Source organism: Physeter macrocephalus, chromosome 19 (assembly GCF_002837175.3).
Source record: "Physeter macrocephalus isolate SW-GA chromosome 19, ASM283717v5, whole genome shotgun sequence".
In the NCBI taxonomy this organism is placed as follows: Eukaryota; Metazoa; Chordata; class Mammalia; order Artiodactyla; family Physeteridae; genus Physeter; species Physeter macrocephalus.
Window position 1 is genome coordinate 26,896,078 of NC_041232.1, and position 22,634 is coordinate 26,918,711.

The window sequence follows — 22,634 nt, forward strand, 5'->3', positions numbered from 1 at the left end:
GCGCGTCCGGAGCCTGTGCTCTGCAACGGGAGAGGCCACAACAGAGGGAGGCCCGCATACCACCAAAAAAAAAAAAAAAAAAAGCACTTTTCTTTATGTAAAGTACTCAGAAAATTGTTGTGCTTATAATGTAGGGAAGAATTATTTCATGGAACCATTGTAGAAAATCATTTTTATACCCAGCTATTCTTCTGTGGACTTGGATACACTTTTCGTCAAATTGTGTCACTGGAAACAGCGTTTCTACATTCAGGAGACTTCCGATTAAAATGTTCAGCTTAAAAAATACATGTAAATCCTGTGCTTCAACATTGAGGAGGTAAAGCCATGGTGTCTAGTGGACTGGAATGTCAAAGTGCCCTCTAGCTTTCCAAATGCCACATAAAGTTAAAAGTTGAATTTTGGAGAGTGCAACTTACAATGTGCTACTATTTCATTATTTTTAACAGGAGAGTATTACACATTTTTCTGCTTCGGACACATGTAGACTTTTAGAGAATGATTTATTGGTCTGCTCTTTTAACCAGGGGCGGGGGTGGTGGTGGTGTGCACTCACCTGGGCTGGTCTCTGAAAGGCCATTTGGGGAGGTGGGGAGGGATGCCTTTGAGGAAAGACAGTCATTCTGCTTGATGTACAAGCAAATCTCTACCAGGCTGTGCAGAATCAGGGCAAAACTGAATCCTTGTTGTGCATTAATTACATCCCTTCCTTCTGTTACAGGCTCAACCTGGGAAAAGACATTCCGACAGATCGGCTTTGAAAGGTAAGCAGGGCTTGGTTACTCATGGCGTATTTTATTCCAAACAGTTCATTGACTATAAATTGGTGGTCTTGCCACCATTACTTCAGTGACTGTGCCCTTGAGTAAGTTATCATTTTTGAGCCTCAATTTCCTTGTAAAGTAGACCTTTGCTTTATGACATTGTTGCCTGCACACAGAGTGAAAATGTAGATTAAATGGAGCAATTTATGTGAAAATGCTTCTTCAACTGTGAAATAGTGTGAAAGGTAAATTGTAGAATTAGAGCATCACAGAAAAGAGAGTAAACTCTTTCTGATGTCATGTGTTATATTTAGTTCTACAGGTTTAGTACAGATAAATTTATATTTATATTGATATCTTTGCAATAATTAAAATTGTCCAATCTTATTAGCTCAAAGTGGAAGGCTGAGATCGTGTCACTCTTCGCTAAAAGCATTTCTACACCAGAAGAGAAAAAGCATACTCATTATAGCATCAGAAAATGTGGAGGTAGGGTCAGTATAGGCCTAATGGCAGCATAAAGGGCATTTAGCATCTCATAGTGAACTTGCAATGTCGATACAGCTATTGAAAGAGAGAAAAGTGATCTTTTTTTTTTTTTTTTTTACTCTAAAGGTAGCTTTTGACTAGTTCTTTTCATCATATTGAAAATGTGTTTTTATGTGTATTGATCAAGCTGACAGAGTGCTTAGAGCATATAAAAGGGATAATAAAATACCTTAAAATGCATTATTTCTCCAGTAGCGAGTGAGTACAGCTAGCTCATCACCAGGCTGACTGTGATAGCATTTCTGGTACCATTTTTAATTGACTCAAAGGTTTATTTATTTCTCTCCATACACTTATATACTGTCAGCACTGTCACTGTTGATCTGCCAGTGAGTTCCCACAGGTAGTCCTTGAGGTTTTCAGATGAGGTTGGCTTGGGAAGGGCAGATCTCATGGATCAACTTAAAGGCTGGAATATCATGTGCAGCTTCACCGTGTGTGAAACCTTTCCCCAAAGCATCTTTCTCTTGATTCTTCTTTTGTGTTCCGAAAAATGTCAACAATAACCAAAGAGGAGAGAATAGCAAACTGAACATCAGTTATTTGTTGCCCAGCTTCAAGGACACTTTGCCATACTTGCTTTGTCCATTTTTAGGGGGTAGGGGGCTAAAATATCGTAAAGAAAATCTCAGGTATCATGTCAGTTCATCCCTACTTAAGTCAGTATACGTCTCTGAAAAAATGGATGTTTTCTTTCAGAAGCATGATGCCGCAGTGGTACCAAATACAAATACCAGTAAGTCCTTAGCACCATTTAATACCCAGTCAATGTTTACATTTCCTGATCATCTCAGAAATGTCATCTTACAGATACTGGTATGAATCAGCATGCTTCTAAAGCCCATACATTCCATTTTAATTTTTCAGTTTTAAAAAGTTAAAAAAAATTTTTTGACTGAGTTATAATTAACATACAATATATTAGTTTCAGGTGTACAACATAATGATTCGATAGTTTTATACATCATGAAATGGTCACCACCATAAGGCCAGTTACTGCGGTCACCGCACATTCTGTTCTGTTGTCACATCTCAAGCCTCTGTGTTGGGATCCTGTCCCCCGATTCCCTCCCATCTTCATTGGGTTTCTCTTCACTTTCCTGGCTTCCGAGGAAACCAGCTCAGCTGTCTTGTAGAACCGCTGTCTTGTCTGGATGTGTCTGTTTGTGGCATTGTTTACCTTGTCATTCTACCTTCTGTTTCATGTAAACTCAAATCGCTCCCTTTCTGCCATCGGGGGCAACTTCGTGTTCTTGTCCTTTGACGCAGGCCACCTGGTCCTTTATCGTTTCCGTCCTTCTAGCATAGCTGGAGTTATCAAGCCCACCCAGTACTCTGGACCTGGAGTCAGCCATTTATCCCAAGGGTGGACACTGAGGCAGCTCCCAGCCTTTGGCTCTTACCAGAATACCTTGAAATGAATAACCTTGTGCACACCTGTATTTTTGCCAGATATCCGAGGGATAGGTTCCCAAGTACAATCAAAGAATAAGTTTTTATGGAATTTTGCTAAACATTGCCAAATTTCTCACCTTAAAATTTCGGCAGTTTGCACCCCCCGCCAGCAATGGATGAGAGCAGTTGTTTCCCCAGAGCCTTGCCAACAGAGCATGCTGTCAAACTTGAGATTTTTTTGCCAATCTGTTAGGTGAGAAATGGTATCTCAGTGTCCTTTTAATCTGCATTTATCCTGATTCATTTTTCTGTAGAGCAAAGTGCAGGCTGAGATTCTTTGCTGTCTCCTGAGTGAAGCACTCAGGGCAAGAGCTTCTTCCAAGATGGTTAAGAATTCATCTATTTGCAGGATTTGGCAATTGAAACATATTCTTCCTAGTTTGCATGATCTTAACCTTTTGCTTACTTGAATAACGATTTAATGAAAACAACTGCCGTGTGCCAATCATTTCCAGTCCATACAACAACCCCACAGAACAGGGGTTGGCAAACTTTTACTCTACAGGGTGGATAAGCCACATTTCAGGTTCTTCTGTTGTAGCAGAAGGCAGCCACAGACAATGAGCATGGCTGTGTTCTGATAAAACTTTATTTACAGAAACAGGAAGCTGGCAGGATTGGCTACTAGCCGTCCTTTGTGACCCACACTGTAGACTGTGGGCCCCATCTCACAGGGAAAGAAACCAGAAGAAAATCAAGTAGCTACCCAGAGAGTCATAGCCACGTGGGTGTATTGACCTGCATTCAAGCAGAGGTCTACACCCAACCACACTGAATGCTTGAATTATAGCCTTCTTTGGTTTTGTGTTGTTTTATTTTTCTTATCCCTGTAGCTCTGGGGACATAATCTTTAGTCTCAAGTCTTATCGGCTGTTCTCATTTTATGAACATTTTGAAGAAAGCCAGACAGTAAAATTTCCATATTATAATGCCTCTCTAAAATATGTATGCTTCCAAATAGATGTACAAATAAAAATATTATTAAGGATATGCTGTAGTTTTGAACTGTAGTCTTAGTTTAGAGATCATCCCTGTTTTTAGATGTTATCTTAAAATGTCATCCTGTGTTTTCCCATGTTGTCCAGTGTTGCCTCATTTAAGGGCAGGGGAACCATCTGTGCATTGCATCAAGTGTCTTAAAATACAGAGCAGATATTGATCTATGAGGTTGTTGTGCATTTACAGTTGCAAAGACCATGTCAAGCAGTGCCGTTAAATATGGCCTTGCTTGATTTCTTCTCAAGTTTAACCTCGTCTTTCTCTTAAAGGGAATTCCAATTATATCCTAAATGAAGCTATCTGCTTCTTTAAAGCCACTGTAAGAGATATTGATCCTTTCAGCACTATGTCCTTTGAAGTTTGCCCATCAGTCTGTTGGCTAGCTGAGTATTTTACAGTGGTCACATCTAAAAAAAAAAGTGACTGAGTCAGCTAAACCTCAAAGCTTTCTCCAAGAAAAAGAAAGCAAAGATGTCCTCTGCTGTACATTTTGTAATCCAAGGGAAGATCTAGGGATTGAGCCTGCCTGTAACACGATGAGACAGTATGCAGCCCTTTCCTTCCCAGAAACCATGCCATTATATACACTGTCTCAGAATAAATACACATTGTCACAGTTTATATGGCTGAATTCATGACAATGTGTTATGTTCACCTTGCAAACAGTTGCTCTCTGTGGGCAATATCAGGAGTTTATTTTTCGATTTCATCAGAGGAGTGCTCGTGACATAGGAAGGATATAGGTTCCTGTAACTTTGGTTAGGGTTAGGGTTAGGGCTCGGGTTAAGGTATAGGATATAGGTTCCTGTAACTTTGGTGCCACTCCCAAGACCCCCTTCCACTCCTGGTCCTAGATATTGCTATCTGCATAACAAAAGAAGACTCAGTTGTTTTGTTTTTGTTCCTCATTCTGGAGAAAAATATCTGCGCCTAACATTTTTTATTTCATTCAGAAAGCTCACCTTACCCTGCAGGTTTTCTAAACTTCTGATTATAAATATTTCCAAAGCATAAGTCACTCACTCATCGAGGTAATGGTGATGCAGGCGGGCCTGGCTCTGGCCCTGCACTGATACTCTGCAAGTTCTAAGCAAGCATATCAGCCAAGGAGTGTCCCAGATTCCCCGTGGCTTCTTACAACGAATGCTTCTTTCTCGTTTGTGCAAAATCTGATGAGGAGGCAGACAACTTCGTGGGGAGGTTGCCTGTGTAAGGTGTGTCACTGTTTGGCTTCAGTCTGTGACACCTCTGTCTTGACATGATGTTTCTGAGTTTGCTTAAGCATGGAAGCAGAACTTGGGGAATTGCGCCCTGGATTTTAAGTGTTTCCACCTGGAAGTTGCATCTGTCACCACAAGTCACAGTTTATGACCCAAAGCAAGTCACTGTGCTGATTTAGGGGCCAGGAGCATATCCCTCTGCTATGTGTGCAGGAGGGGACAGGAAGTGGAGCCACCAGAAAGAGCTAGTGTCCTCACAGGAAGCTGTGAGCGAGGTCTGCACGGGGTCTTCTCTTTCTTAAGCTACACTTTTCGCTGGAGACAAAATATTTCAGCGAGTCAGTGGGCTTGTGCAGAGTAACCCGCCAACAGAAATAAGGTTCCTGCTCTCGGGGAAATCTTATCGATGCCTCTTTCAAAGTAACCATCTTCTACTGCATTCTCACCCCTATTTACTTAAAAAGCAAGGTAGTTATTCTTAATAAATCTCTATAATCAACACAGCACCTCAGATTACATTAGTATTCACCCTATTGTACATGATTTTATTTGATGCTCTGCTTGGATTGTGGAATGAAATATCTTGCCCCTTCAAAGACTATTTTAAAATATAGATCTCAAAAAAAATAATAATAAAATAAAATAAAATATAGAGCTCCCTGAAGGCAGCCTGCTCTTATGAAACACAATTATCCCTACGATTTTTTCCCTGGTGCAGAGATGATTCAAGAGGCGTGGCTGTGTCTTGGTGGTGCTTGCAGGGCAACTTCCCACTGCCTGTTTGTTATTGGCTCCCCTACTGCACTGTCTATTCCATGGGGAGCTCCCCGCCTCCATCAAGTTTTAGACATCATTGCTTTTGTGAAACCTTGCCTGACAGCTTGCTCTCACCTCTTCTTGTAACACTTTTCACGTGCCTCCTTGATGGTACTGGGTAAATATTACTGCAGCTGTTCTCCTGTGTTTCTCCCGCTCTGGGGCATGAAGGTTGGGTCTGTCTTGATATGCCTGACACATACTTACTGATCAGACGTTTGGTGAAGAGTTGACAGAGCCCTTGATGGGGAAGCACGTGGACAGAAGGCAGGAAACCAGGGCCCCAGCATCCTCTTATCAGTAATACTGCAGCTTGTAGGAGGACGGGGCAGCCTGCAGGTCGAGCTGGCTCAGGCCTCAGAGCAGAGGGGCTTTGAGTGTGTGTCCCTGTGAACAGTTATTAATTCCCTGACCTTCCCGAGTCTCTATCCTCTAACTGCTGAGTCTCCTGCCCTGAGTTTGACACCATGATGGGATCCCAGTACTAAGGTCAAGAGCTCCATGCAATCAGGGCCGTATCCGTCTTGTTCACTGAGGCATCTTGCACCTGACCCACCCAGGTGAGCAAAGTGAAAGATCGGATAAAGGGAGACACACTTGAGGACCCGATTCTGTGGCAGCAGAAGCAGGGAGGCTTAGCAGGTGTCTCTGCACCTGTTTCGTTGGTTTTCCCCCTTTTGTGTCTGTGGTCCCTTTAGGACACAGCAGCTACCGGTACTCTACCTCCACCTCCTCCTGGACCTTCCCCACCCGCTCAGCCACCGCCCTCAGGCTCCCTCCCTGTCTCCCGTCACCTCCTGTCACGAAGCCACCAGGTGTGTTCACGATCGTGTGTGTACCTATATGTCTTATCCTAGACCCTTGCTTCTGAGGGCAGGATGTGTGTCTTACTATTTTATAACCTCTAGTGCCAGCCCAGGGATTGTCAAATAATAGGCATTTAATAAATGTTTGATAAACAAATGGCCTTTTAAATAAATATTAGTGTGTCATTTCTCTGTTGGCCTTGCCCCTACTTTCAGGGATTCTGCCCTTCTTGATGCATTTTAATTTCTATTGGCCTTTTCTTTTGGAGCATGAATTAATTACTTGAGAAATTTAAGGCCAATTTTTAAATTCGTTTTTATCCTCCAGCTTTATGTATAATTCATTCACTGTGTAATTGAAATTACTGCTGTTTCTTTAGGTAATATTATGTGAAATATTGAGAAATAATGGAAAGGTAGACTCCAAGGATGGTTTTATGGTATGCTTTTCTAGTTGAAAACTCACATCCATGAAATGAGATGGTTAAGTGAAATCAATTGTGATAGAAACAAAGATATTAATTTCTATAGTTTCTGCTATATTTTTCTGAAATTTTTAAGTTCCTAAGTCTGTATGATAAAGTGGATAATATGAATACCTATTAATTTAAAGCAAGACAAGCATTTCTATATATTACTTCTCTGAGAAGCACATAGAAAGGAAAAAACCATTAAATTCAAATCATACCATTACTATAATCTTGTGGTCTACCGAGTTAAACCAGGGAGGTCCTAGTTGGGTTGTAGTTGTGTGTTGTCATACTTGTAGCTTTTAAAATAGCAGTACTTTTGCATATAAATGCACACAATGCATGTCTTGTGATTAAAAGATTTACCCTGTTGTTGTGCTAGCTTCCCACAAGATGAACTTCTAAATTATTTAATTTTTTCAGACTGTATATAAATATTTCTAGAAACTTTAGCAGGCTATTTGGAAATTATGATACAAAATTTTTGTCAAAATAATCTGTATTCAGAAAATGACTGGAAGTAAGGGATATTTCTGTGCTTTGGTGTTTAAAATTAAGCCCAACTTATTTATTTATTCATTTACTTGAATATTTTCAAACCTCTGCTTTGTGCCCATGCCTGGGCTAGATGCAAACGTCATGGGAAGGCACTTAGATTTGTTCAGATCTCTCATACGCTGGCCTCGCTCTCTGTTAAGTGCTCATCTGGTTTATGGAATTCTCACAACGTTTCTAGAGTTGGATTCTGCTGGTTTATTCTGGCTAACACCTTGTATCTCAGTGACTTAGGAGACCAGAGGTTTATTTCTTGCTCATATTAAACATCAGCTGCAAAAGCTGGATCGAGTGTGGATCTTCTCCAAGCGGCTTCTTCTTTTTGGGATCCAGGCTGAACCAGGGCCTTCATTTGGTGGACGCCTTGCTTGCGACCGGGGAGAAACTGCTACAGCCACCATGGCTTTTAGAGCCTGTGCCCAGGTGGGACACAGGCCACTTCTGCTACTTTCAGGTGCCTGAGCAGGTCACGTGGCCAACTCCAAGGTCATGGTCAGAGAAGCAGGCTCTTCCTACAGGGATGCCCTGCAGTCACATGGGAGTGGCCAGGATATACAGTCTTGTTACAGGAAAGGAGAGGGTCTAGTTGGAAGAAGTCATATAATCTATGTGTGTACCATCCCCATTTTACAAATGAGCGAAGTAAAACCAGAGTGGTTAAGTATTTTATTCAAGATCACACAGCTAGTGAGTGTCAGAGGCTTGATGAGAACTTAGGTTTATGTGACTCTGCTTCCCATTCATCTACAACCCGCCATGCCAGCACTAATGATGCTTTGGGTCCACACGTGTTTGCTGCGCCTGCATTATTATAACTATGCTGGGGGCTGGGGACGGGGGGATGGGGAGACATGGTCTTGGTCTGATAGAAAATACCAACATGTAAACGTTAAAGATGATATGGTGAGTTCATGCTTCCATTTAGTGCAATCATTTGAGGGTGTTTTTTGAGCACCTACTATGTACCAGATACCATATAATGATAGATGCACAGAAGTGGAGGAGAGCAAGGGTAGGTCAGTGTGTATGTGGGCGGTGAGATTGAGATGAAACCTGGCTACCTAGTTGGGGGAGGGGGGAGTTGTTTGTGAAAGCTTGACCTCAGGGGCTGCCAGGCAGGGTTTTGGAGGTTGGCTTCGTTGGAGTACGTCTGTCAGAGGTGGAGAATGAGGCACACATGAGCGTGGAAATTAAACTGAGAACGGTGAATACGCATCGGGAAGCACTTTGCGTACAAGACCAGAAGTGTGGCTCTTACCTGGTAGTGCTGGGGAGCCTTTGAAGGATGTAACGCCTGGGGAAGATGTTGGATGTGCTTCTAGAAACGTCCTGTGGGCAGCGACACAGACCAGAGGATGAGCCAGAAGACCCTGTAGAAAGCAATGGCAGGAGTTCAGAGGGTGATTACGAGTGTCTGAATGAGACAGTGACATTGAATATGAGAGAGAGGATGTGAACCAAGTGTGTTTCAGGAAATACAGTCTGAAATCACAGCTTGGTGAATATTTGGACATGGTGCGTGGGAGAAGATGGATTATGAAACGGGTCTCGTCCAGGTGGCTGAGCCCACCCCACAGCTGCTATCTCCCCAGCTAGTGCCTGCAGCTCTCTGCTTCTCACCCGGCGGCTTCCTCTTGCCCCTTGCAAATTCGCTCCAGCACGGGCAGTGCTGGAGGGGCCTGAGGCGAAAGGCCCAGAAGCGTCAGTGAGCAGCAGAAGTCACGGGCAAGGGCTGCCGCCTCCCTGCTCAGTCCTGCAGACAACCCAAGGGCATTGCATAGGCTTCTGCAAAAGCTTCCAGGAACCCCTTATGGCAGCGACCTGTAGACAGGACACCTGTCTGGGTGTCTCTCTTCTCCATCCCTCACTGGTCACAACCTCTTGTACTTACCAGAAGGGCTTCCCAAATAAACCTCCACCCCAGGTTTGCCTTCTGAACTAAGAAACCAGTACTAAACCATCTTAACTGATACTAAGCTAAAAAGCTTGGATTCCGATTTTCTCTCTGACATTGATTTATTCTATGAAAGCCCAAACTAGCACTATTATTATTCATAATATTATTACTTTAATCAACAATTATGATTCTTTAGAAATCCTTGGCTGACAGTTTTTCTGGGGGGAGAAGGGTTAGTGTCATGTCACAGATCCTTAGAAAATCTGATGAAAGTAATAGACTCGCTTTCCAGAAAAATGCACATACGCACATAAAGAAAAAAACCTTTACATGCAGGTTCAGGGGATTCAAAAGTACAACACAGTCCCTGAACCCCACTTTAAAAGCCTTGTTTAGATGAAGACATCGTAGTGTTTCTTTCTCAAATTGTAAAATCGGCACATGTTCATTCCCATCCCTCAATTACCCAGAAGCAGGTGGGCAGCAAGAGGTAAACTTAGGTCCCAGAATCACACATTCGTGTCTGAGTCACGGAGCTTCCGAGACCCAGAGATACCCTCTCCCTCCTTTTGCACATGGTTATGCGAGACACAGAGAAGTTAAGCAGAAGAACTGGAAATGGGAATTTTAAACTGGAATTTGTCAACATCCAGGTCTGAATGTACACCTAATAAGTTCAGTGAGATGGGAATTTATTACTACTGAATTTGTTTTGCCACCATTTGGTGAGAATTATTATAACAATAATGACAGGAAGAATATTCAAAAAGGCTCTGTAGACAGTGTTGTGTAGGCATCATCTCTGTTAAACTTTCCAATGCTCAGAGGTGGTTATCAGCTTTGTACCAGTGAGTGGAACTGGAAACCAAGGCTTGGTGCCCTGCCACCCAGGGATCATCTTCACATCCACAGCCTAGCCTAGTGGGATGTGACTATTCGGGATCAAAATTTGCAAGGACGTAGTGACTAGGTGTCCCCTTAGGCACCAGTAGAGAAAGCTGCTGTGTTATGAGTAAGACCAACTGCATGGTTTTATCTTTAGTCCAAATAAAGTTCTGGCTGCCAGCATACACCTGTAGGATGACCAGGATTCTGACTTAGATTCTATTTAAAGCCATTGTCAGGAGATGGCCATATTTCATTATAGGACAGTAGATGGAGGTCTCATTCATTTTTGCTAAAAATGTATTAAATACAGTCTTAGTCCTTTCAGGCTACAATAACAGCACATCACATACTGGGGGGCTAAACAACAAACATTTATTTCTCATAGTTCTGGAGACTGGGAGTCCAAGATCAAGGCTCTGGCAGACTCAGTGCCTGGTGAGGGATTGCTTCCTGGTTCACAGACACCGTCTGGTCATTGTGTCCTCATCTGGCAGAAAGAATGCAGGAGAGCTCTGTGGGGTCCCTTTTATAAGGGCACTAATCCCATTCATGGGGGCTCCACCCTCATGACCTAATCACCTCCCAAAGGCCCTCATCTTCTAATACTGTCACATTGGAGGGTTAGGATTTCAGCAGCTGAATTTTGAGAGGACACAAACATTCAGTCCATAACAAGTGTCTATAACTCCCACACAATCAAAAGAAAAGTTAGATCTTACATCTGAGGCTTTTACATCCATGTGATATCATATAATCTGTTTCATTAAACTTTACTCATGCAATTGATCAAATTTTCTGTTTTCTTTGATCTGCCAGAATATCTTGGGTATACTCGAAACTCAGAGTAAAAGCTATAGATTAATATATGCGTACATGTGTGTATGTGTCTGTGTATGTGTGTGTATGAGAGTATATGTGTGTGTATTGTGTGTGTGTATAACAAAAGTAGGTGATTTCCAGTTCTTAGTCTGTTGAGAGCTTTACCTAGGACTTTGACTTCCAACTTGGAAAGGAAACTTTTTTAATTCAAGCACAATGACATCATTTAATAAGTATTTGGTGAACAGATCTATTTTTCTTCTAGAAAAAAAAAGAGGTAATCCTTCATCCTTTTTCCTTCAAAATATTTCTGGAAGAAAAGATTTTCTGACTTGTAATCTCCATCTTCACTAAGTCAGGTCCCTAGGACTTAATATAAACAGTCTTTGACTGAATGAGTGGTAAAGATCAGGTCCTACAGAGAATTTATGAACTGAAACCCCGAATTCCCAGGTGGTAACCTTGGCACCTTGTTCTATACAAAATGCAAGGTACTGGTGGGAACGTTTTAGATTTCATTAATGACATGAGCAAACGAACTGTGTAATAGATCACTGAAAGCTTTCAAGTCTTGGTGCAGACAGCACAATGAATAATAGGAAATTCACGCTGTTTGATAGGGAGATAAAATTTGGATGTTGAGTCTACAGAATGGAATGTTTTGGAGAATCGTGCTAACAGATACTCCCAAACCTCGGTTCAGATTTCTCATTTGCTCTGCATCATGAGAGTCTGAAATTAGCTCTTATGTAGCTTTAGCTGCTATAAAATGTCTTTCCCGCAGCCCAGCCAGTCAAACACCTTAGCTAGGGACTGAGATATCCTAGCTTGGATAAAGCAACAGTTTGTATCAGGTATATTTCATAGGAACTGTTTGGGTTTCCCATCAGAATCCTTGGAAACCTGTCATCCACAGTGAACAAAGTGGAAACAATTCCTCCTGGCTCTTCTTATGCCCTGATCTATCTCTACAAACTCACAGCCACACAAACCTCTCTAAACGTACACAAAATACTGGAAGTCGCTAACAATGAACATTCAGAGGGTTAAGTGACTTCTTTACGCAGGACTAAGTGACAGTGAAGTCTTCCTGATTGTAGAGCCTGTGCCTCTTCTTGTTGCTAACCTCTGCGGACATTGTGAAGGTCTGATTACACACCAGGAGCAACCCTGTTGCCTCAGTTTATGCCATCCCTCGGTGCTGGGGGAGCTTGGGAAGCTGTGGTCAGGCAGGACACCCCCTCCCCACCAGACTCTCTCTTGTACCCGCTGACTTACCCAGACAGAGACTCCTTCTTACCTCTGAGAGGTTCTGATGTCTGCTTCCTCCTTCCACACCCTCCCTGTGGTCACTACTGAGGTTTAGGTCCATCTCACTCTTCCCGGGGATTGTGAGATGGCCCGGTGGCCTGTCATCCACAGAGCAAATGGAAATGCTGGTCAGTGAACAAGACAGCAGCCCGGGGACCATAATCACCAGATAAGAAAAGGCGGAGCAGCCTAGGGGACCCTCACACGGCTGTCGCCAACCCGCCTGCCGCAAAGAGAGGGAAGGTTGTTTCACTTGGTCCTCTCGGGAGATGGGTGGGTTTGAAATCTCTGCTCTAGGCTCTGACCGGCGAAATATATTGACTTAGGAATCCAGGCAGATCACTGGCTTCCATCCTGGGGTGAGCGTTGTTTCAGTGAATGTGCTGGTGTCTTGTGTTGGGATGCTGATGGACATACACTGCGTTCTGGGGGGTGCAGGACCCTGTCCTTAGAAATCTGAGCCGAGCGCTGGCTTTGCCCCAAGTGCGGGTGGACGCCAGCACGTTCCAGAAAACAGGTGTGTAAGTTCTGAAGGAAAATGGTGCTGAGATAGGGATGCTGTTCCGTTTGACTCTTCTCTGTCTCTGGGATTCCTGGGCTGAGTGGCTAAGTGGTTAGCGTTTGTCCCCTCACTGCCCCCCGTGCCCCAGAAAGGCTGTGTATCCTTATCCACACATTGCCTGAGTGACTTTTAGGGAAAAGAATAAAACCAAAACAAACAAAAGCAAAGCTTACTCCATTTTTTGCCAGGCACGGGCTCAGAGGGAGTGCTGTCCCCGCCGTGGGGACCTCCTAGGTCAGGCCCCATGGTCCCCAGTGCCACTCAGGCCTGGATGCTGCACACCATTTGACCAACAGCATCACCCTGACCTGATTCTGTGGCGGCTCCAGGAGGGATGGAGCCGCCTCCCAAGGTCATGGGCTCTCTCTGCCAGACAAGCCGGGGGAGCCCCAGGCTGCTGGACACACTTTCTCTCTGGACAGACAACAGTCGGCGGAGCCCTGGGTTGGGGAGGAGGAATCAGGTAGAAGCTTGGGCCAGACTCCTTCCTCTTTTAGGGAATTTCCTGTCCATAAGGAGGGGCCGGGATTGTGGAATCCACAGACACAGGACATTAAAACGCCCGTGTACCAGGAGGAAGCTCCAGGGCCCGGCACGTAGTAGGCATTTCATTGAAAGGCTTGTTTGTTCAACTGCCTGGGAGGATGACACCGTCATTCCAGCCTAAACATTAGCCCTTACGGAACATTCAGTCCCACCAAATTTATCAACTATAAAAAATGATGATTTTTTTTTGTACAAGTCAATAAAGGGGTATTTATTACATGAAGACCTGGTACCTAGCATTGAGGGGGGCATGAAGAGGGTGGAAAGGAAGTGTAAGAGACGGCCCCATCCTGAATTGCTGACCCACTCTCAGTAGACAACCAAAAGCTCAAGGTCAACAGGGACATCCTTTGTGTCCATCATTATCAGAGAACCAGACTGTAGTGACCCAGTGTGTGCGGTTGGCTTTGTGGTGGTGAATCAAAGGAAGTCAGTATTTGCACAGGAAGTGGGGAGAGTTTGTGAGGGGTCGTGACAGGGGCACGGAAGATGGTGAGCACGAACTTTGTGAGCATCCTTGAGAAATCCAGCCCGTCCAGAGCAGGAGGCTCGCCTCCCGAGAACAGGGCAGAAACACGCACTGCTCAGATTTGCAGGCATACAAACCTCAGTGGCCACGGCTCACTCTAGGAGGTTTATTTTTTTTGTTTATTTATAAAAATAACGAATCTGTGTTTAGAGGAAAGTCTCCCAATAACGTAGCTCTAAACCCATAAATCAGTGATTTTGTAATAGGTCTTGAACTGTTAAAACATAATTTCCTAGAATTTCAAGCAAAGGGATTTGCAAAAGAAACCGTTTCCTCTGCATCCCACATTGTTAATTTTATCCCTGCTGTAAATTGTTCTCATAGGGAAATCCCCTGGGGGGAGGCAGCTTCATGGAAATACTGTAGTGAGATGTTCAAGGACCTTTGGGACCACCTTCCTTTGGGGATGTTGATATGTCCCAGGACAATCTCTGCCATGCAGTACATTTTCAACAGTTACATATTTACAGATGCAGCTGGTTTAAAACATGACATTTGTATCAAGTGCTTGTTAGGTTTGCTTGCTGCTGTTTCTCCGTTTACATTGTCTCAGATTTGGGGTTTCCCCTCTATTGCCCTTGAGACTTCATACTGCTGTTACTCCAGTGCCTCCCCCATCGGGTTTACTAGGGTGTAATTTACAGCCAGTGAAATTCTCCCCTTTTTAAGTGTGTCGTTCTATGAGTTTGACACACATATGCAGTCATGTGATCACCACCATTTCAAGATTTATAATATTTTCATCATCCTAGAAAGCCTCCTTCTGTCCCTTTGTCATAAATCCCCTGCCTTTGGACTCATGGACTCACACAGTCTGTGGCCTTTTGTATCTGGCTTCTTTCACTTAACATAAAGCTTTTTAGGTTCATCCATTGAGTTGAAAGTATCCTTACTTTCATTGTTAATCGTATTACATTGTATGGATCACCACAATTATCCAGGAAACAGTTGGTAGATGTTTGGGTTGTTTTCAGCTATTGGTGATTATGAATAAAGCTGCTCTAAACCTTTGCCTACAGGTCTTTGTGTGGACATATATTTTGATATGTCTCTTGATTATGTCCTCTGCTTTTAGTCTGCCTTCAGTCAGTGAATCCTAAATTACTTGAAATGCTTTCTGAAAAAACTTTGAAAACTAAATCACATTTTAACTGCACGGGAAACTATATTTAGAGAGGTGCTTTGGCAATTCTATTTGCAGTGTGGGCCAACACGCTATAATTCATGCCTTACAAATTTATATTTTCATTTCTTGGATTTACTGAACATACGGTGCATCTTTTGACAGGTAAAAATTCAGAGATTTTTTTCACTCCAGGGTGTAATTTACAGCCAGTGAAATTCTCCCCTTTTTAAGTGTGTCGTTCTATGAGTTTGACACACATATGCAGTCATGTGATCACCACCATTTCAAGATTTATAATATTTTCATCATCCTAGAAAGCCTCCTTCTGTCCCTTTGTCATAAATCCCCTGCCTTTGGACTCATGGACTCACACAGTCTGTGGCCTTTTGTATCTGGCTTCTTTCACTTAACATAAAGCTTTTTAGGTTCATCCATTGAGTTGAAAGTATCCTTACTTTCATTGTTAATCGTATTACATTGTATGGATCACCACAATTATCCAGGAAACAGTTGGTAGATGTTTGGGTTGTTTTCAGCTATTGGTGATTATGAATAAAGCTGCTCTAAACCTTTGCCTACAGGTCTTTGTGTGGACATATATTTTGATATGTCTCTTGATTATGTCCTCTGCTTTTAGTCTGCCTTCAGTCAGTGAATCCTAAATTACTTGAAATGCTTTCTGAAAAAACTTTGAAAACTAAATCACATTTTAACTGCACGGGAAACTATATTTAGAGAGGTGCTTTGGCAATTCTATTTGCAGTGTGGGCCAACACGCTATAATTCATGCCTTACAAATTTATATTTTCATTTCTTGGATTTACTGAACATACGGTGCATCTTTTGACAGGTAAGAATTCAGAGATTTTTTCACTCCTTTTTTTTTTTTTTTTTTTTTGTGGTATGCGGGCCTCCCTCTGTTATGGCCTCTCCCGTTGCGGAGCACAGGCTCTGGACGCGCAGGCCCAGCGGCCATGGCTCACGGGCCCAGCCGCTCCGCGGCATGTGGGATCCTCCCAGACCGGGGCGCGAACCCCGTTCCCCTGCATCGGCAGGCGGACGCGCAACCACTGCGCCACCAGGGAAGCCCCCTTCACTCCTTTGATTAATATTTTATTCCTGGAACAATTTTGATTTGTTTTACAGCTTAGTATTTCTAGTTTTTTATGATGTGCTTGAGTACAGAACCTTATCCCTCATCTGCAATCTCAAAATCGAAAATGCTCTGAAAACTTGATGTTTTAGCCTAATTTCTTGTTGGCAAAACCTGACCTGAACTGACCTGGGGGCCAAGGCGAGACCATTGCATTGAGTGTGAAGGGTCACAGGTATGTGTGCTTGGGGCGGGATGGGGCAGGAGGGGGGCACTGCCCTCGTGCCTGCTGCCACCATTACATCATCTTGTAAGAGGCACCTTCCTGACATCTGGAAAAGTATGAATTTTGCAACACATTTGGCTCCGAGAGATTTGGAGAAAGGATTTATGTTATCTTCATCTGTCCTCAACACAACTGCCCTACCTGTTTGATAAAACAGAGCTGTGCTAGAGAGTGATTTTGAAGAATTTTTTTTTTTTTTTTTACTGTGACTACACCAGTACACTTTATGTCATGATCCAATACAACACAAATACATACAGTTTCAAAAAACAATAGCTGCTCTTACTGCATGCAGTGTACTCCTGTTTTATTCTACTGTGTTTCATGAAAAAGAAAACGCTGGTTTGTGCCACTGCCTTTATTTGATAATAAACTAGTTAGTCATGGCCTGAAGCTGGGAGAACCCTGAGCTTCAGGGTGACGCTCAGCACGGTGGCAGCAAGCGGGGCTGGGGTGGGCGGGGGGAGACTGGAAGTTGATACCAGCCTCACTGTGAGTGGATCGCGCAGTGATGACAAATGCTTACATCGCATGGCCTTTGCAGACGTCACGGTGACATGTGAGGGCTGCTTTGCAGCAGAAACATGCGTGCAGATTAGATTCATAATCCTCACACTTCAGATCCAGCAGAGGAGACCCCGAGACCGTGCGTCTTCCAATTATCTGGAGTAAATCACCCAGCTCCAGAGTTAGGGCTGCAGTTAACACAGGTTAGATTTTACTCGCTTCCCATGTTGCTATCATCTGCAAGGTCTGTGCAAGCTAATTAGAGGATCACCATCGGGGTGGGTCAGTCAGGGTTTGTGGGGAGTGGGTGTGAGGCAAAGAATGTATTTCAGGAGCTAGACTGTGCACAGTTGTGGGTGCTCCTGGGGAAGTGAAGGTCCTGGAGGAAAGAAGAGCTGAACCAGTCCATCTAGGAGTTGAAGTGGGACCCTGATGGGAGCTCGGGTACAGGCGCTGGGGCAGCCCTGTGCCTGTGCAGCTCCGCTTCTGTGGAGCCGCGGTCGAGCATCAGTGCCTGGGCTCCAGAGGCCACCGGAAAACCAGGTATAACCATCTCAGTAGTTCATATTCATTTAAATAATGCTCATTTGACATTTTAATTATTTTATTGGAATTCAATTGACGTTGACCTTCCTACCAACTCTGAACCAAAGGACTTGCTCCCAAAAGGAATGGCATAAATGAGGTTGTTCTTTTCTAGCTTCTGAAGGTGACGGCGGTTGTGTTTGTTCCTGAGTCTGCTTCTCAGCCATACCTGAAACTCCAATGCTCTTCTTTCTTTGCCCCATCTTCATTTCCCTGCCTGCTTGTTTTGAATTTTCTGAGTCAGAATGAAACTTGACAGTTGGGACGACCCCAAGAAGTCATTTTGTTGGTGAGAAACGGAAACTTACAAAAGCAAAGAGGTTTGCCCATGAATATCCACACCTGCCTCACTGCATCCCTGGACTTGAATAGGAGGATGGTAATTGAATTTGATTAATGAGTCAGTCAGACCAAATATAATCATGGCCATGACTGCATCAGTTGGTCATTATCTTTCCCAGGCAGATAATTGACTTTGTGTTTTCCAGATGTGTTCTACACAAAGAATTCTGGGCAGTATGTCTTTTCTGGCTTTTAAAAATAATATGAACTATTAAAGATATACTTTTATATGTACCAAGCAGCTTTCAAGGATCTTAAGAACCTGGGCACTACCAACACAGGTGATTGAGTCCCTGTCGCCTGACTTTCATGGAGCTCTTTATGGGTGAATCTCTAACTGGTCTATATTCTGTACGTTTGCTAGTTCTTTTTTTTTTTTTTTTGCTTAATATTATGTTTGTGAGATGCATCCATATTTATTGATGTAGATGGTCACATGTACATTTGCACCGATTTATTGATTCATAGTATTTTATGGCTATATTCTCTCTCCTCTTGATGGATATGTAGGTTTTTCCCAATTTCCAGCTTCCTTGACCCCCTTTCAAGAGGGATAATCACTCTGAACAAATAGGATCAATGTGACTCTAACCAGATTGGAAAGGAAATGTCTGCCTGTTGAAGAGAACATGATGTTTTAAGTAGTTTAGCATGTGCTTTTCTATGTGGAAAATGTAATTGAGCTGAGCCTGGAAAGTCAAGCTATGTAGGATAACATTTTATGGGGAAATGTATTCATTGATCTCGTTAATTTATTAGCATAGGGCTTCTACCCATAACCTGGTCAGCCTGGTTTCAAATGCAGAATTTATTTGAAATAAAATTTAATTTGTTGTTAAATGCTCTGTAATGCACACTGACGATCCATTTATGGAGGCTTCCACAAATATTTACTCTGTGCTGTGCGTGGTCCCTGGACCATCTAATTTACACTGTTGACTTTAGCCAACATATATGAGAAAACTCTCACCTCCACCCTGTCAGTCAAGACTTCTCTCTCAGGCACAAACCCCACGTGGCTTCCAGGGTGACCTGCCACCTCCACACAACACCTCACGCTCATGGAAACACCGCCTCTGGGCACCGCTTCTCGAGACCAGCTCATGATTTCCTCTGCAGTCTCGGTTCCGTGATGACGGTAGGACCTCATTTGCTCTGAACCCTTCAGCCGTTCTGGTTATGTGGATGCTTTGCCAGAAATCCGAGTCCAGTAGGGAGGACCTGGCCATAACCCCTCCTCCTGATTTATCTCTGTGTTTAAGACACTTTCATAACCAACACTCAGTGCCCAGGGACCGTGCCTGGCACGTGCTAGAGGCTCAGTAAATATCTGTGGAATGAATAAATTAAAAATCCCACCAAATCGAGCCACTCATTGTTCATTAGCTACAACATATATTTCTTTTTCTTGAAATGTTTTCTCCAGTATATGCATTTAATAAAACTGCATATGTATTCTGAATGGCTTATAATTTCCAATTTTGAAAATTAAATTGTGTCCAAATAATTAAGATGTTACTCATCAACCCCTCGATCTTCAGCTGTTCCCCAGACCACAGTGACGTGTCCTGCCCTTTGTACTTTACCTTCCCCGAGCTAAAGTACGGGGCTCTTTGTGGCAGACAGCGGATCTAATTCTGCCAGCCTGTACTCAGAGCACACACTGTACCACACACACACACACACACAAACGTAATATGTAAACATACACACACACACACACACACACACACACACATAGTCCTCCTGGATACAGAGATTCACAAACAAGTTAGCGACATAAAGTATTAAGTGTACATAGGCATTTAGTCATCTAAAGGTGGCAGGTGGCAGACGGGCTTCGAGGTGGAGGTGTGGGAGGTGAGTCTTGACTGATGAGGACACCCTGGAAGCATGTGTGAGAAGGGCGTGGTGGTCCAAGGGAGAAGATCGCACACTGACTCGGAGGAACAAACACCTGCCTGTCCTGGCGTACGCGGTCAGCATGGGTGGAATTTGAGGTCCAAGGAAGTCATAGCAAGAGACAAGGCAGACGGGCCTGCAATACCGAGGGCCTCGCGGGTGTGCTTGGGACTATGGACCTTTCTCGTCAGCAGGCCGGTGGGCATGCCCAACCTGTGCTTCTAAAAGTTAAGCTTGGGTGCTAATGCGGAGGCCTGCTTAGCAGAGGGGATGCCCTGAGGCAAAGTGACAAGGATGCTGTTCAATTATCCAGAAACCAAAAAAGAGGAGGGCGGGGAAGAGAAACAAAGGCATGGAGACAGAATCTCCAGGTTTCCTGTGACAGATGGCAGGGCCCAGGTTCTGTCCTGGTTGCTACACTGGTGACAGCACCGTCTTTCAAGGTGAGGAATAAGGGAGGAAGAGCAGATTTTGGAGTAAAGATAGCATTTAGTTGTAAAAAGCTGTCGAATACTGAATGGAGATGTCTAGTAGGAAAATGGGTCTTGGGGACATGCTTGGACTGGGTGTGCAGATTTGTGAGTCGTCGTGCAGATGCTGAGTGGAGCCTCGGCGGTGGGTGTGTCATTCGGGTCTGCCATGTGGAGTTAGAAAAAAATAAGTGAGGACCAGACCTTGCCAACTCATCAACATTTAAGCGGGAGGCAGAGAAGAGGAGCCTGGTGGGCACAGCCCAGCCCCTCACTCCCTTGGGGGATCTCCCAGCAAGGTGAGCCTTCGGGGGTGTCCAGAGGGAGGGAGGTGGAGAAGTAGACAGGAGAGGGAAGGAAAGCAGGGAGAGTGGATCTGGGAGCGGATTTGTCCAGCGCAGCACAGAGGTGGCATGGGATGGGGTTGGAATGGGCCATCGGGCCTTGCGGTGGGAGCAGTGATTGGGGGGAAGCTGCGGCACCAGGTAGAAGCGGGGGCAAGTGCAGTGAGTGGCAGCTCCCAACAAGGGCTCTGCCGCCAGCTGTGCATTTGGTCCAGGCTTCAACCTTCCCTGGGTTGGTTTCTTCTTTGCAAGATGAGGAAATGGACTAGATCGTTTCTGGTTTCTTCCAGCTCCGTGGCTGCAGTGACTTCCTGAGTGAGTGGGTGGATAGATGGGAGGAGGGCTGAGGGAGAGGAATGAGGTGTCACTGACTGCAATTATTAGGGGCTTATTCAAAACCAAATGTATAGGGCTTCCCTGGTGGTGCAGTGGTTGAGAGTCCGCCTGCCGATGCAGGGGACACGGGTTCGTGCCCCGGCCCGGGAAGATCCCACATGCCGCGGAGCGGCTGGACCCGTGAGCCATGGCCGCTGAGCCTGCGCGTCCGGAGCCTGTGCTCCGCAACGGGAGAGGCCACCACAGTGAGAGGCCCGCGTACCGCAAAAAAAAAAAAAACAAAAAAAATCCACCAAATGTATAAAGATTAGCTACACGTTAGTATAGGTTCCAAATTGTCCATTCATTGTGATCAAAACCACAGACCAGTGAGGAGACACTGAGTCAGCATTTTCTAAAGCTTACGCCGTGAGCACTAGCTCGGCAGAATGTAATAGGTGTTAGATAAAACTAAGAAATGGTTTGTGGTCAAATAAATTTGGGAAACGGAGGCTTAATTAAGCTCAAAGTTATTGTTTTACGACAGAACTTCTCAAGTTCTTTACTATAATAATATTCGTTGTGATTTTCTAACACTTATTTGACCAGCGACTGTTTTTTTTCTCCTTTCGTTTTGTCTTGTTTTGCTTTAATTGGCAGCATTTCTGAGGACTAGCACTCTGATTAATGTAACTCAGTAGACACTGGTCTAGACGGTGAAGAAGGAGACTTTAGTGATAAGATGGTCCCCACAGGACATATCGGTTGGACTTTGACCTGGTCATTGTCCACGGCCCGTGTTATCGTCTTCTGAAGGCTCATTGTGTCCTCTAGGCAGTGCCATGAATGTGCTGCTTTGTTAGCTCGGGACCTGAGAGCCGCAGTTAATAGGTTGGCACCTCTGTGGCTGAATGATTCCATTCTGAGTCGGATTGCAGCCCAGTCCTGGATCCAGGAGCTGAATTCTGTCACAGCAGGTGGAGGATTGCTTTTGCAAGCTGCGTTCATTTACTCCCTTAGTGTATGTGGGCTATCGAGTGTCTCTCTGGGGACCAAGAAGCACAAAGCTGGGGCTGTAGCCTCAAAGCCACTGTTTGCAAATTGGGAGGTGCCTGCAGAGAATAGGTGGGAAGAGCCCGGTGCTGCTGGCTTTCTGTAAGAACTCTTTCCCCTCCAGTCTGCTTGGTTGGTGCTTTTCATAAAATGCCATGGTCAATTCATTTTCCACAAAAGAGCTACAATAATTTATCCCCCCAAATCCACCCAGGAAGGACCCACCAACTCCTCTGACAGCCCCACACAGGAAACACCCCTACCCCGCCCCAGCCTGGCCTTTGTTTTCTGGCCTCTCTCCAAGTTCTCATTCTGGTGATATTAATTCTCCTTTGCTCTGTCTGATCACATTAGATGTACTTTAAAAGTAGACAGCAGGGCTTCCCTGGTGGCGCAGTGGTTGAGAGTCCGCCTGCCGATGCAGG

At 44.3% G+C, this 22,634-nt stretch overlaps 1 protein-coding gene across 1 annotated transcript in view; it reads left to right on the forward strand.

Annotated features, from left to right (window-relative positions):
- Positions 1–22,634, forward strand: part of PIEZO2 (piezo type mechanosensitive ion channel component 2) — a 219,362-nt gene that overhangs the window by 41,190 nt on the left and 155,538 nt on the right. The window contains exon 2 of the mRNA XM_055080794.1: positions 722–764. The gene's annotated coding sequence lies outside the window, so the exon portion shown is untranslated. The remainder of the gene's footprint in view (positions 1–721; positions 765–22,634) is intronic.